The sequence below is a fragment of the Bombina bombina genome, chromosome 2 (assembly GCF_027579735.1).
Source record: "Bombina bombina isolate aBomBom1 chromosome 2, aBomBom1.pri, whole genome shotgun sequence".
Lineage (NCBI taxonomy): Eukaryota > Metazoa > Chordata > Amphibia > Anura > Bombinatoridae > Bombina > Bombina bombina.
The window spans coordinates 607921224-607937285 of NC_069500.1; the positions used below are offsets into that span (position 1 = coordinate 607921224).

Consider the following 16062-nt stretch of genomic DNA (forward strand, 5'->3'; position numbering starts at 1 on the left):
TTTTTTCGCAATTGCAGTAATAAAGTGTGTTCAGTTTAAAATTTAAAGTGACAGTAACGGTTTTATTTTAAAACGTTTTTTGTACTTTGTTATCAAGTTTATGCCTGTTTAACATGTCTGAACTACCAGATAGACTGTGTTCTGAATGTGGGGAAGCCAGAATTCCTATTCATTTAATTAAATGTGATTTATGTGAAAATGACAATGATGCCCAAGATGATTCCTCAAGTGAGGGGAGTAAGCATGGTACTGCATCATTCCCTCCTTCGTCTACACGAGTCTTGCCCACTCAGGAGGCCCCTAGTACATCTAGCGCGCCAATACTCCTTACTATGCAACAATTAACGGCTGTAATGGATAATTCTGTCAAAAACATTTTAGCCAAAATGAACACTTATCAGCGTAAGCGCGGCTGCTCTGTTTTAGATACTGAAGAGCATGACGACGCTGATAATAATATTTCTGAAGGGCCCCTAACCCAGTCTGATGGGGCCAGGGAGGTTTTGTCTGAGGGAGAAATTACTGATTCAGGGAACATTTCTCAACAGGCTGAACCTGATGTGATTGCATTTAAATTTAAGTTGGAACATCTCCGCATTCTGCTTAAGGAGGTATTATCCACTCTGGATGATTGTGACAAGTTGGTCATCCCAGAGAAACTATGTAAAATGGACAAGTTCCTAGAGGTGCCGGGGCTCCCAGAAGCTTTTCCTATACCCAAGCGGGTGGCGGACATTGTTAATAAAGAATGGGAAAGGCCCGGTATTCCTTTCGTCCCTCCCCCCATATTTAAAAAATTGTTTCCTATGGTCGACCCCAGAAAGGACTTATGGCAGACAGTCCCCAAGGTCGAGGGAGCGGTTTCCACTTTAAACAAACGCACCACTATACCCATAGAGGATAGTTGTGCTTTCAAAGATCCTATGGATAAAAAATTAGAAGGTTTGCTTAAAAAGATGTTTGTTCAGCAAGGTTACCTTCTACAACCTATTTCATGCATTGTCCCTGTCGCTACAGCCGCATGTTTCTGGTTTGATGATCTGATAAAGGCGGTCGATAGTGATTCTCCTCCTTTGGAGGAGATTATGGACAGAATCAATGCTCTCAAATTGGCTAATTCTTTCACCCTAGACGCCACTTTGCAATTGGCTAGGTTAGCGGCTAAGAATTCTGGGTTTGCTATTGTGGCGCGCAGAGCGCTTTGGTTGAAATCTTGGTCGGCTGATGCGTCTTCCAAGAACAAGCTACTTAACATTCCTTTCAAGGGGAAAACGCTGTTTGGCCCTGACTTGAAAGAGATTATCTCTGATATCACTGGGGGTAAGGGCCACGCCCTTCCTCAGGATCGGCCTTTCAAGGCCAAAAATAAACCTAATTTTCGTCCCTTTCGTAGAAACGGACCAGCCCAAGGTGCTACGTCCTCTAAGCAAGAGGGTAATACTTCTCAAGCCAAGCCAGCTTGGAGACCAATGCAAGGCTGGAACAAGGGAAAGCAGGCCAAGAAACCTGCCACTGCTACCAAGACAGCATGAAATGTTGGCCCCCGATCCGGGACCGGATATGGTGGGGGGCAGACTCTCTCTCTTCGCTCAGGCTTGGGCAAGAGATGTTCTGGATCCTTGGGCGCTAGAAATAGTCTCCCAAGGTTATCTTCTGGAATTCAAGGGACTTCCCCCAAGGGGGAGGTTCCACAGGTCTCAGTTGTCTTCAGACCACATAAAAAGACAGGCATTCTTACATTGTGTAGAAGACCTGTTAAAAATGGGAGTGATTCATCCTGTTCCATTAAGAGAACAAGGGATGGGGTTCTACTCCAATCTGTTCATAGTTCCCAAAAAAGAGGGAACGTTCAGACCAATCTTAGATCTCAAGATCTTAAACAAGTTTCTCAAGGTTCCATCGTTCAAGATGGAAACCATTCGAACTATTCTTCCTTCCATCCAGGAAGGTCAATTCATGACCACGGTGGATTTAAAGGATGCGTATCTACATATTCCTATCCACAAGGAACATCATCGGTTCCTAAGGTTCGCATTCCTGGACAAACATTACCAGTTCGTGGCGCTTCCTTTCGGATTGGCCACTGCTCCAAGGATTTTCACAAAGGTACTAGGGTCCCTTCTAGCTGTGCTAAGACCAAGGGGCATTGCTGTAGTACCTTACTTGGACGACATTCTGATTCAAGCGTCGTCCCTTCTTCAAGCAAAGGCTCACACGGACATTGTCCTGGCCTTTCTCAGATCTCACGGATGGAAAGTGAACGTGGAAAAGAGTTCTCTATCCCCGTCAACAAGGGTTCCCTTTTTGGGAACAATAATAGACTCCTTAGAAATGAGGATTTTTCTGACAGAGGCCAGAAAAACAAAACTTCTAGACTCTTGTCGGATACTTCATTCCGTTCCTCTTCCTTCCATAGCTCAGTGCATGGAAGTGATCGGGTTGATGGTAGCGGCAATGGACATAGTTCCTTTTGCGCGCATTCATCTAAGACCATTACAACTGTGCATGCTCAGTCAGTGGAATGGGGACTATACAGACTTGTCTCCGAAGATACAAGTAAATCAGAGGACCAGAGACTCACTCCGTTGGTGGCTGTCCCTGGACAACCTGTCACAAGGGATGACATTCCGCAGACCAGAGTGGGTCATTGTCACGACCGACGCCAGTCTGATGGGCTGGGGCGCGGTCTGGGGATCCCTGAAAGCTCAGGGTCTTTGGTCTCGGGAAGAATCTCTTCTACCGATAAACATTCTGGAACTGAGAGCGATATTCAATGCTCTCAAGGCTTGGCCTCAGCTAGCGAGGGCCAAGTTCATACGGTTTCAATCAGACAACATGACAACTGTTGCGTACATCAACCATCAGGGGGGAACAAGGAGTTCCCTAGCGATGGAAGAAGTGACCAAAATCATTCTATGGGCGGAGTCTCACTCCTGCCACCTGTCTGCTATCCACATCCCAGGAGTGGAAAATTGGGAAGCGGACTTTCTGAGTCGTCAGACATTGCATCCGGGGGAGTGGGAACTCCATCCGGAAATCTTTGCCCAAGTCACTCAGCTGTGGGGCATTCCAGACATGGATCTGATGGCCTCTCGTCAGAACTTCAAGGTTCCTTGCTACGGGTCCAGATCCAGGGATCCCAAGGCGGCTCTAGTGGATGCACTAGTAGCACCTTGGACCTTCAAACTAGCTTATGTGTTCCCGCCGTTTCCTCTCATCCCCAGGCTGGTAGCCAGGATCAATCAGGAGAGGGCGTCGGTGATCTTGATAGCTCCTGCGTGGCCACGCAGGACTTGGTATGCAGATCTGGTGAATATGTCATCGGCTCCACCTTGGAAGCTACCTTTGAGACGAGACCTTCTTGTTCAGGGTCCGTTCGAACATCCGAATCTGGTTTCACTCCAGCTGACTGCTTGGAGATTGAACGCTTGATTTTATCGAAGCGAGGGTTCTCAGATTCTGTTATCGATACTCTTGTTCAGGCCAGAAAGCCTGTAACTAGAAAGATTTACCACAAAATTTGGAAAAAATATATCTGTTGGTGTGAATCTAAAGGATTCCCTTGGGACAAGGTTAAGATTCCTAGGATTCTATCCTTCCTTCAAGAAGGATTGGAAAAGGGTTTATCTGCAAGTTCCCTGAAGGGACAGATTTCTGCCTTGTCGGTGTTACTTCACAAAAAACTGGCTGCTGTACCAGATGTTCAAGCCTTTGTTCAGGCTCTGGTTAGAATTAAGCCTGTTTACAAACCTTTGACTCCTCCTTGGAGTCTCAATTTAGTTCTTTCAGTTCTTCAGGGGGTTCCGTTTGAACCCTTGCATTCCGTTGATATTAAGTTATTATCTTGGAAAGTTTTGTTTTTAGTTGCAATTTCTTCTGCCAGAAGAGTTTCAGAATTATCTGCTCTGCAGTGTTCTCCTCCTTATCTGGTGTTTCATGCAGATAAGGTGGTTTTACGTACTAAACCTGGTTTTCTTCCAAAAGTTGTTTCTAACAAAAACATTAACCAGGAGATTATCGTACCTTCTCTGTGTCCGAAACCAGTTTCAAAGAAGGAACGTTTGTTGCACAATTTGGATGTTGTTCGCGCTCTAAAATTCTATTTAGATGCTACAAAGGATTTTAGACAAACATCTTCCTTGTTTGTTGTTTATTCCGGTAAAAGGAGAGGTCAAAAAGCAACTTCTACCTCTCTCTCTTTTTGGATTAAAAGCATCATCAGATTGGCTTACGAGACTGCCGGACGGCAGCCTCCCGAAAGAATCACAGCTCATTCCACTAGGGCTGTGGCTTCCACATGGGCCTTCAAGAACGAGGCTTCTGTTGATCAGATATGTAGGGCAGCGACTTGGTCTTCACTGCACACTTTTACCAAATTTTACAAGTTTGATGCTTTTGCTTCTTCTGAGGCTATTTTTGGGAGAAAGGTTTTGCAAGCCGTGGTGCCTTCCATTTAGGTGACCTGATTTGCTCCCTCCCTTCATCCGTGTCCTAAAGCTTTGGTATTGGTTCCCACAAGTAAGGATGACGCCGTGGACCGGACACACCTATGTTGGAGAAAACAGAATTTATGTTTACCTGATAAATTACTTTCTCCAACGGTGTGTCCGGTCCACGGCCCGCCCTGGTTTTTTTAATCAGGTCTGATAATTTATTTTCTTTAACTGCAGTCACCACGGTACCATATGGTTTCTCCTATGCAAATATTCCTCCTTAACGTCGGTCCAATGACTGGGGTAGGCGGAGCCTAGGAGGGATCATGTGACCAGCTTTGCTGGGCTCTTTGCCATTTACTGTTGGGGAAGAGAATATCCCACAAGTAAGGATGACGCCGTGGACCGGACACACCGTTGGAGAAAGTAATTTATCAGGTAAACATAAATTCTGTTTTTCTTCCAAAAGTTGTTTCTAACAAAAACATTAACCAGGAGATTATCGTACCTTCTCTGTGTCCGAAACCAGTTTCAAAGAAGGAACGTTTGTTGCACAATTTGGATGTTGTTCGCGCTCTAAAATTCTATTTAGATGCTACAAAGGATTTTAGACAAACATCTTCCTTGTTTGTTGTTTATTCCGGTAAAAGGAGAGGTCAAAAAGCAACTTCTACCTCTCTCTCCTTTTGGATTAAAAGCATCATCAGATTGGCTTACGAGACTGCCGGACGGCAGCCTCCCGAAAGAATCACGGCTCATTCCACTAGGGCTGTGGCTTCCACATGGGCCTTCAAGAACGAGGCTTCTGTTGATCAGATATGTAGGGCAGCGACTTGGTCTTCACTGCACACTTTTACCAAATTTTACAAGTTTGATACTTTTGCTTCTTCTGAGGCTATTTTTGGGAGAAAGGTTTTGCAAGCCGTGGTGCCTTCCATTTAGGTGACCTGATTTGCTCCCTCCCTTCATCCGTGTCCTAAAGCTTTGGTATTGGTTCCCACAAGTAAGGATGACGCCGTGGACCGGACACACCTATGTTGGAGAAAACAGAATTTATGTTTACCTGATAAATTACTTTCTCCAACGGTGTGTCCGGTCCACGGCCCGCCCTGGTTTTTTTAATCAGGTCTGATAATTTATTTTCTTTAACTACAGTCACCACGGTACCATATGGTTTCTCCTATGCAAATATTCCTCCTTAACGTCGGTCGAATGACTGGGGTAGGCGGAGCCTAGGAGGGATCATGTGACCAGCTTTGCTGGGCTCTTTGCCATTTCCTGTTGGGGAAGAGAATATCCCACAAGTAAGGATGACGCCGTGGACCGGACACACCGTTGGAGAAAGTAATTTATCAGGTAAACATAAATTCTGTTTTATGCTTACCTGATAAATTTATTTCTCTTGTAGTGTATCCAGTCCACGGCCCGCCCTGTCTTTTAAGGCAGGTCTAAATTTTTAATTAAACTACAGTCACCACTGCACCCTATGGTTTCTCCTTTCTTGTCTTGTTTCGGTCGAATGACTGGATATGACATGTGAGGGGATGAGCTATATAGCAGCTCTGCTGTGGGTGATCCTCTTGCAACTTCCTGTTGGGAAGGGAATATATCCCACAAGTAATGGATGATCCATGGACTGGATACACTACAAGAGAAATAAATTTATCAGGTAAGCATAAATTATGTTTTTCTAAACCAATAATGGGTCGCAACTTGTGTGTGTGTTGAAGGAGAGTATGTGTGGTATTTGTATGTGTAATATGAGAGTGTGTGTTTATATGAGAGTGTGTGGCATGTGTGTGTTATTGTTTGAGAGTGTGTGGTGTGTATATGTGTAATATGAGAGTGTGTGTAATATATGAGAATGTGTAGTGTGTGTTATATATGAGAATGTGTAGTGTGTGTGTGTTGTTGTTGTTTTGACAGTGTGTGGTGTGTATATGTGTAATATGAGTGTGTAATGAGTGTGTGTGTGTTATATATGAGAATGTGTAGTGTGTGTGTGTTATGAGAGTGTGTGTATGTGTTATATGAGAGTGTGTGGTGTGTGTGTATATGTGTAATATGCACACACTCTCATATAACACATACTCATATTACACATATACACACCACACTCTCTCAAATAACACTCTCTCATATTATACATACACACACCACACACTCTCATTTTATACACACACACACACACACAGACACACACACTCATATTACATATAAACACCACACACTCTCATATAACACACACACACTCGTGTAATATGAGAGTGTGTGTGTGTGTGTGTTATATGAGAGTGTGTGGTGTGTATGTGTAATATGAGAGTGAGTGTTATATGTGTGTGTTTTTATATATGTGTAATATGAGAGTGAGTGTTATATGTGTGAGAATGTGTATTCTTACCTTTTACAACATGTTCACCTTTGACTACAATCAGGTATAAAAGAAGCACACATTTTGCTCCCTCTGCAGCTATCTTGTTATATATTACTTCAGAAATGTTCAGACCAAGCATAAAAATAGGGTTGCAAAGGTATGTGGTATCATGGTACTGGGTCTTGGGGGGGAAACGTTTGAAGGACCCTGTTCTAAACCTTGTCAGTATCATGGGTTTATACCACTCTTACTCAGTTTGCCTTGTTCTCTGCGACTGGCAGATTTTTTTTCTTTTTTAAATTTGAATAAAAGAACTACATTGGTCCCTGATTTGGAGGGACAAAATGTGCAGCCTTGATTTTAAAGGTTATTTCAATATATGTTTTTTAAATTGATATTAAATAAATATACATTGTTTAAAGGGACAGTTAACACCAGAATTGTTGTTGTTTTAAAAGATAGATAATCCCTTTATTACCCATTCCCCAGTTTTGCATAACCAACACTGTTCAACTAATATACGTTTTACCTCTGTGATTAAATTGTATCTAAACATCTTCTGACAGCCCCCTGATCACATGACATTTTATTTATCTATTGACTTTCATTTTAGCCAATAAGTGCAGTGTATGCCACAATCCACGGGAGTGATCACAATGTTATCTATATGGTTTACATGAACTAGCTCTCCCCTGTTGTAATAAAAAAAGCATGTGATAAGAGGCGGCCTTCAAGGGCTTAGAAATTATATGAGCCTTCCTAGGTTTAGCTTTCAACTAAGAATACCAAGAGAACAAAGCAAAATTAGTGATAAAAGTAAATTGGAAAGTTGTTTTTCAAATGACATGCCCTATTTGAAACATGAACGTTATTTTGGACTTGACTGTCCCTTAAGGAGTCAAAAGACTTCCAGGTTTTCTATCATGCATTTCATTAAATATTGCACGTTACTTTAAAGGACTGGCATTGGAATGAAAATTAAAAGAAAAGTCAGGATGTGACACTTACACAGAACAATGTTAATGCACTTTTAGTTTCCGAGATATAAATGTTTATTATTATTGTTGTTATCAGTTTTTATATAGCACTAACAGATTCCACAACACTAAAGTACATAGCTATATTTGAGAGTGAAGAAATTGATTTATCGGTAAATACCAATGTTAAATTTATGATGCCCCATTCTAGATATAACTCTATGGGGCCGATTTATCATGGCCAGAATGGGGCCAAATACCCATGTTTCCACGCAAGCCTTTAAGCTCGCCGGAAACAGGAGTTAAGAAGCAGTGGTCTTAAGACCGCTGCTCCTTAACTCGTCTGCCTCCTCTGAGGCTGCGGACATCACCTGCTAGCGGCTGATTGGCCGCAAATCTGCGGGGGCGGCATTGCACAAGCAGTTCACTAGAACTAGATTCTGCAATGTCTGGCGGACATGATAGGCTACAGCATATTATATCCGCCAGACATTGATAAATCAGCCCCTATACCTTAACATTGACACAAATCTTAAAGGACAGGAGAGTTAAAATTAAACCTTTATGGTTCAGATAGAGCAACTTTAAAATGCTTATAATTTATTTCTTTTATCAATTTTACATTGTTCTCTTTGTTTACCTTTTTTTGGAAATCTACCTGGGAGCTAGCTGGTGATTGGTCGTTACACACATATGCCGCTTATCATTGGCTCACGTTGTGTTCAGCTAAGTCATAGAGAATTGCTTCTCTGGACCTGAGGTTTAACCAAGTGTTCAACCCCTTTTGCAGGGGTTAAACACAGTTACAGTATATGCTTGCAATAGTGCAATAATACAATACTCTAAAACATTAGAGCATTTTCGTTTTTCAGTTTTATGTCTCTTTTAAAAATGTCCTGTCTTGCCTGCAAACCAGCAGAGTCCCACGCATGTTTTAAAAGCTATTGGAGAAATTGGAGTACTGCTTTTTATTTGATCTACATCTCCCCGGCCGTGCTAACCGTTTTCCACATGTAGTGGCCTATTGTGATCTACCTGTTTGTGTGACAGAAAGCCGTGCTCACTATCAGCTAGCGAGACATGTGATGGCGACAGTGCTGTGTTTACACACCTGCTAGCTGCAAACAAGGTATGACTGTAAACAAATCACGCTTCCCTACATCACAAGCTGTGTATGCTGTTTTCTAAAGGTAAAATAATAGAAATAAAATAAAGAAATATATATATATAAAAAACATTGATGAAGCCATATTTGGTGGATTTTTTTTCCTTTAAACTTTTAAAATCTTTTTTCAAAATTTTAAGTAGTTTAGGTAATTTCTTTTTGTCATATTTTATGTATTGTCCACTTTTTTATTGCATGTATTTGTGAAACACAAAAGGTATTTGAACCCAAAACGTTGTCTGAATCAAATACTGGGGGGAAAAAAAACTAATGAAAGATCCTGAGACCTGTAAAAACACAGAGGCCTTCAGTCTCTGGAGTTGAAATAATTGGTTTATTTATCTGCAGTAGCAGGGATTGGAATAGAAATTACTTTAATATGCCAATTCCTATTATTAGAATATCAGCAACATTTTTGCTTTTTCTGTTGTGTTACAAAGAAATGAGGCAAGTGTGTGTGTTTCTGTGTATGTTCTGTATAGGGAGAAGTAAAGTTGCTGAATGGTATGGGGATGTGGTGGGGAGGGCAAATTATAATGTAATATTAGAATATTTTGCCATTACAAATTGTGGTGTAGCAAATGTTAAACTGTAAAAAACGTGTTAAACAAATTTGGCTTAGTAATAAAAAAAAGTAACCTAGTTTTCCAAAAATAAAGTTCCCCAAACAGGTGTTGCCTCTGTCTCTGGACTACCACAATGCTATATGTCATCAATTATATATACTATGTATTTAAAGATATATTAGCTTTGTTTATTTTATTGTCCCATAAAAAGCACCCTGACACACAGGAAACTCTTATAGAATATGTATTTGGAATTTTCTGGTATGCCCATGAAACAGGGTAATAGGAACAATATTATCGAGTCGTTCTCATTTGTATGTTTTTATCACTGAGAATCATTCAACAGCAGCTGAAATGATGAACATAGAGGGCTTGTAAACTGGCCCTTCCCTTACAGTAATTATAACCTTTTAAACATAGTGAAACTATCAGATAGGTGGAGGCTATTCGCAGTAACTAATATTTCTTATGTTAGTGCATTTTTGCTTTTATGGGGTTTTCAGAGCCTTGATGATTTCAAAGGGACCATTTATCTAATAGGAACACCTTACAAATCCTCTAATGGAGTAGTTAGCAAACCTAAACATTTCATATAATAGTTATACATTTATAGCATGTTGAATACAGTCCTGGATTTGCAGAGAAATATCTGTTTTTGTGTTCTGTCCCACTTTAGTCTTGTCACAAATGCCCCTTTAACTAGTTTATCATCTCTATTATTATTATTATTATTATTACACTATTTCAACTCTTCCCATCTACAGGTCAAGGTGACTATGAACCAGGAATGCTCACTGTGGTAGGCATCTTTTTCAGACTTCTTTTAGCTTCTCTCATGTGTTTATTTCCATTGAAACCACAAATCTCTGCGCTAAAGAAAATATTAATAGAGGTTCCCTAGTACCTTCCTGTGAGTGTTAGGGCATGTCTTCCTCGTGAGCCTGGGAGGCCTCTGTTTTAACATGTAGAACTTTATGAAGCTGTAGTTACAGCAGAGCGTGAGCAGCGTTCTCTCCCTTCTGAGTGTACAAATCTCTCTGTTGGCTGAGACAGGTTTGTAGTTATTGCACTGCTTTCAAAGACAGCGGCTTGAAATGTAGGTTTTGTCTGTGTGTGATTATGTGATTATTTAAATAGTTATTTGGAGATATTAGGCAGTCTATTGCTACACACTTGATATAGGATGGCACCAGTCTGCAGAGGGAGGCTAAGCTTAGAAATACTTTGAATGCTTTCAGGGTACTTTTGGCTTGGCTCAGCAGGAAGAAAACTAAACAAGGATGCACGATAGGGTCTAACATCTAATTTACTGTTCTCCAGCCCTGCAATCAGTGCTGCATAAGGATTAGCTGAAGAGTTTCTTTTTTTAAAGCTTCAGACATTCTTGGAGAGGAACACTTGTTTTTCAGTTTGTTATATTTTATTATTTGTCTTTCTGGATGTCTTACCCACAGTAGTTTATTTGTCACGTGAGTACAACCTTTATTATAATGTGAGTTATCTATGACAAAAATACTAGAAAATAAATGCTGTTGTATTTTATGTATTAGAAACTATGAAGTGTGGGATTTCCTTCATTTACGTGATGTATAGTCTAAGTGACTTTATTTCATCTTTACATTCATATGGATATATATTGGAAATTGACAGATGGACTGTAATTGGTTATATAATATGGTGATAGTGCATGAGGGGACTCATGAGGTTATGATGATTTGTGGCCAATTGCATTTGTACGATACAGTTTATTTTACATGTGCAGTAGATGTTATATTTATTATTTATAAGCATATATGTTATACTAATATAATAACGTAATTTAACTGAATACAATAATATGTTTCAAAATAGCTGCATTTATTTTATTTAGAGAGATGCAATGGCATAAGGTTCATTGTGTTGACAGCCTAGCATATGTACGTATTTTGATGTTAAAGGGACATTATACACTCATTTTTTTCTTTGCGTAAATGTTTTGTGGATGATCTATTTACATAGCCCATAAAAGGGGGGGGGTCTTATTTCCCACTTGCAGTGGGCTTTCCAGCTACCTTTTCAACAGAGCTAAACTGAGAGCTTCTAAGAAAGTTTTTAAACAGTTTTATACTGAATTTTTATATCAGTATCTGTGCATCTTATTCTTTATAGTAGTGTATATTACATGCAGTTATATGGAAATTAGTGTATACTGTCCCCTTAAGTAATTGTATGAATGTTTCCCTTTCTCTGAAAAGATTTAATTTAATATATTCTTTTAAAAGTAACCGTTTCTTGTCTCGTATAGTTTGTCTACAAATAATATATTTTGTAAAGCTTGGAGCAGTGTATATGCACATAGGTTATATTACATGTAAAGAAGAGGCACGAGGATACCAGGATACTCTTTGTATTTGTTTTATCTAGTTGTACATGAATTGCTATATGCAACCATATATGTAAAGTTGTAGCAATATATAGTAAGGGTGGAAACGTTTTACTCAACAGGTTTATGTATAGAACATATTTCATGTGGATTCCCATGTGCCAGAAATATTTGATAGTTTTTGAGAAAATGTAGGTTATGAAGCTATTTATTTAGCCATAACCTTCAAAACCATTATATATTATGTTTATATTAAAACAGTTTTTAAATGTAGGAGCTGTCCGATTTATTGATGAACCCACCATATATTGTTTATATATTTTTGGAGACAGTTTTGTTTTTAGAAAGATTTTTAAAATTAGAAAAACCTTATTTTACATTTTAGGAGCTTCTTTGTTGTTCTTCATTGTTCATTTTGTTCCCAATAATGTCCCTCTGTTATTTAACTTCCTTTTCATATTTTCAGGGACAATGGCTTGAATTGAATAAAAGATCCTTTTTCAGGATACTTATTTCGGAGCATTTATAAAAAGCAGAAGCTCTCAGGTACCATTTTGAGCTAGTCACATGTCTTATGGTTGGTGGTCCTTCCTATGAGGCATTGTTAAACTGAAAGTGAGTAGACACTTTAAATGTTTCTATAGTAAAGTCTGATTGACAGATTTTTCTCAAGCAGCAAAGCAGTCAGGGGACCTTGGTCACCTTACTGTAGATTAAAGGGACATTATACCCATTTTTTCTTTGCATAAATGTTTTGTAGATGATCTATTTATATAGCCCATAAAGTTTTTTTGTTTTTTTTAAATATATAGTTTTGCTTATTTTTAAATAACATTACTCTGATTTTCAGACTCCTAACCAAGCCCCAAAGTTTTAGGAGAATACCGACAGATACCTACTCCAGCTTGCTCCTGTTTGTGTAAAGGGTCTTTTCATATGCAAAAGAAGGGGGGGTCTTATTTCCCACTTGCAGTGGGCTTTCCAGGTAACTTTTAAACAGAGCTAAACTGAGAGCTTCTAAGTAAGTTTTTAAACAGTTTTATACTGGATTTTTATATCAGTATCTGTGCATCTTATTCTTTGTAGTAGTGTCTATTACATGCAGTTATATGAAAATTGGTGTATACTGTCCCTTTAATGGTACATACCCCCCGCTAAACCCTCCCAGCTCAAGCTGCTGTTATTTAGCTGTCCTGTTAAGTCTTTTTAAACATAATTTCTGTAACATGAAACTATTTCTGTATTGCAGGAATTAGCTCTCTTCTTTGACTAATTAATTTGATGAAGGTTTCTTGTCACACAATATAAAATTTCCAAATGTTAATTACAACTTGCTATGTACTCATTATGCTTCATGGTAATTACCAGCAAGACAAGGCTATAGAAACTAGTTAGACAGGATGGCGATTTTTATTTCATTTTTTACACAAACCTGTATCTGCAATATTAAAACCATAGAATATTTTTTATGTTAGAAGGTTTTAAGTAGATATTTGAGTACTGACTAACTAATGCACACACTTACATGCTTCTTTATTGGTTAATCTTCTTCTTTTTAAGTATATTGAATGTTTCTACTACAGCAGTCTCATGTGGCATTAGAGTATCATCATCTATTCAATTATTTTAATGTTGACAATATATTTCAACTTCCTTATGTTAAATATATAGGTCACCTAGTTCTGCTTTGTTAAATACATTTAAAGGGACAGTATACACCAATTTTCATATAACTGCATGTAATAGACACTACTATAATGTCAGGATGCCAGGAATCAGACTGAGATGAGAAGTGCAAAAATAATCATACCTTTATTAATAGCAAAAAAATAATAAAAAGTCCACAAGTTAAATAACAAGCCAGGAATCAAAACCAGAGCTGGTAGTCAGACGAGCCGAGTCAGGAGCCGAAGCGAGTAGTCAGACGAGCCGGAATCAGGAACAAGGAGAACAACAGAGTCAGGAACAAGCCAGGGATCAGGAACCAGGAGGGACGTCAGACAGCCAGGTAAACACAGGAGCTCTCACAAACAGGTCTGAGACAACGCAAAGGCAAAGCATACTGAACAGAGGCCCTTTAAATAATAAGTGATGACATCACAATTCTGAGACTGCATCCTGTCTCACACGGATGATGTACACCAGTCTGGCCATAAAAGGAAGTGCAGGAAATGAGCAGCATCACACAGTATGCACCAGAGTCAGCAAGAGAGGTTAGTAAAATGGCTGCCAGCAGCACATGGCAAATAAAACAGGGAAAAAACCCTGACATATAAAGAATAAGATGCACAGATACTGATATAAAAATCCAGTATAAAACTGTTTAAAAACTTACTTAGAAGCTCTCAGTTTAGCTCTGTTGAAAATGTAGTTGAAAAGCCCACTGCAAATGGGAAATAAACACTCCCCCCCCCCTGTTGTTTTGCATATGAAAAGACCCTTTACACAAACAGGAGCAAGCTGGAGTAGGTATCTGACGGTATTCTCCTAAAACTTTGGTTATGAATCTGAAAATCAGAGCAATGTTATATAAAAATAAGCAAAACTATACATTTATTTCATGTAAGTGGCAAGAGTCCATGAGCTAGTGATGTATGGGATATACATTCCTACCTGGAGGGGGCAAAGTTTCCAAAACCTCAAAATGCCTATAAATACACCTCCCACCTCACTCATACTTTAGTTTTATAAACTTTGCCTTCGTTGGAGGATGGTGAAGCAAGTTGTGCTTGATTTCTTCTATTCAATTCTATTAAAATTCTACTATTCAGGGATGCATACAACCAACACTAACCTTTCCTAACTCCATTGCTTTCCCCTTGAACCCCTTAGAATGTAAGCCTATGGGCCTAGCTGTTTAAAAATCACTTCATAAGAGCCGACTACAACAGTGAAACTCTCGGCAGGGCCCTCTACCCACCTTACCCCTACAAAAGCTATCCTGTACACTGACTATGTTTACAGCGCTGCGGAATCTGTTGGCGCTCTACAAATACCTGATAATAATAATTTCTTCTGTGGAAGGCGCTTCTAAGCATTTTGAAGCCCAGTTCCTCTCAAAGTACAGTGTTTGTCTGAGGGATGTGATGGGAGTATTGCCTGATGATGCCATGTTTTCACCTATGAGAAATCTATTCTAAGGCTCTCTGTAAATTTGGTCGTGGGGATTCATCTGCCACCTCCCTTTACAGATCGACATTATACTCATCTACCATTACCTCTGCTGATATGTTTCAGTACTGGTTTGGCTGTCTGCAATATGTGGATGGGTGTCTTCAGGTAAGTATATATATATTTTTTAAGACACTCTCAGCTATGTTTGGCACTTTATATTTTTAAAGTTTTAAATATATATTGCATATATTTGCCATATGTCAGGTCTATGTTTATTTCTCTTTGCAGTCTAATAGTTTCAGCCTGGAAAATTATGTTTGGGAGAATTTTAGTAAATTTCTTCTTACCTGAGGTTCCAGCTAGTTGTAACTTCGGTCTTCTTTTCTTCTTAAATGGAAAGAGTCCACAGCTGCATTCATTACTTTTGGGAAATAAGAACCTGGCCAACAGGAGAAGGCAAAGACACCCCAGCCAAAGGCTTAAATACTCCTCCCACTTCCCTCATCCCCCAGTCATTATTTGCCTTTTCTCCTGGGAGGTTGGCAGAGAAGTGTCAGAAGTTTTTTCTTTTTATTATTTTATTTTTTCTATATTAATGTTTCTTATGGAGGGTGCTACTCTTCGACAAGAAATGGGGATTTTAAGTAGTCCTTTCAGTCACTCCTGTGAAGGCTTGGGCGAAAGTGAGAGTCCGGAGATGCAGTGGGAGCTTCCCCTGCAACACCATCCCGACTCGTATTCACAGCTCCCTTTCAGCACTTGGCGTTGTCAAACTTCGCTTCGCTACCTGCTTTCCTCTCTCAAGTCCATGGCAGAGGCGATGATACTATTCATCACACTTAAAGGGCCATGTTCCTGTTCCATGACGTGTATTCCGGTAAGATTGTTTCATTTACCTTCTCTGATCGCATTTGTTAGGTAAAATTCGGGGTCTCCTTTAGTATCTTGGAATCATAGGTTAATATCTCCTGAGGGGGGGATTTTTGAACAGGGTTTTTTTTAATCATGTTTTTATTATGTGATTTACCCTGCTTATGTGTAGTGTTTTTCTGGCTCTTGGCTTGGAACATA

At 39.5% G+C, this 16062-nt stretch overlaps 1 protein-coding gene across 4 annotated transcripts in view; it reads left to right on the forward strand.

The window, feature by feature from the left end:
- KANK1 (KN motif and ankyrin repeat domains 1) overlaps positions 1-16062 on the forward strand; it is a 292497-nt gene that overhangs the window by 148857 nt on the left and 127578 nt on the right. The window contains exon 1 of one of the 4 annotated variants that reach the window (XM_053702539.1): positions 10900-10984. The exons of the other annotated variants lie outside the window; for them this stretch is intronic. The gene's annotated coding sequence lies outside the window, so the exon portion shown is untranslated. Of the gene's footprint in view, positions 1-10899; positions 10985-16062 lie in introns of those variants that run through there. 4 annotated transcript variants of the gene reach the window in all.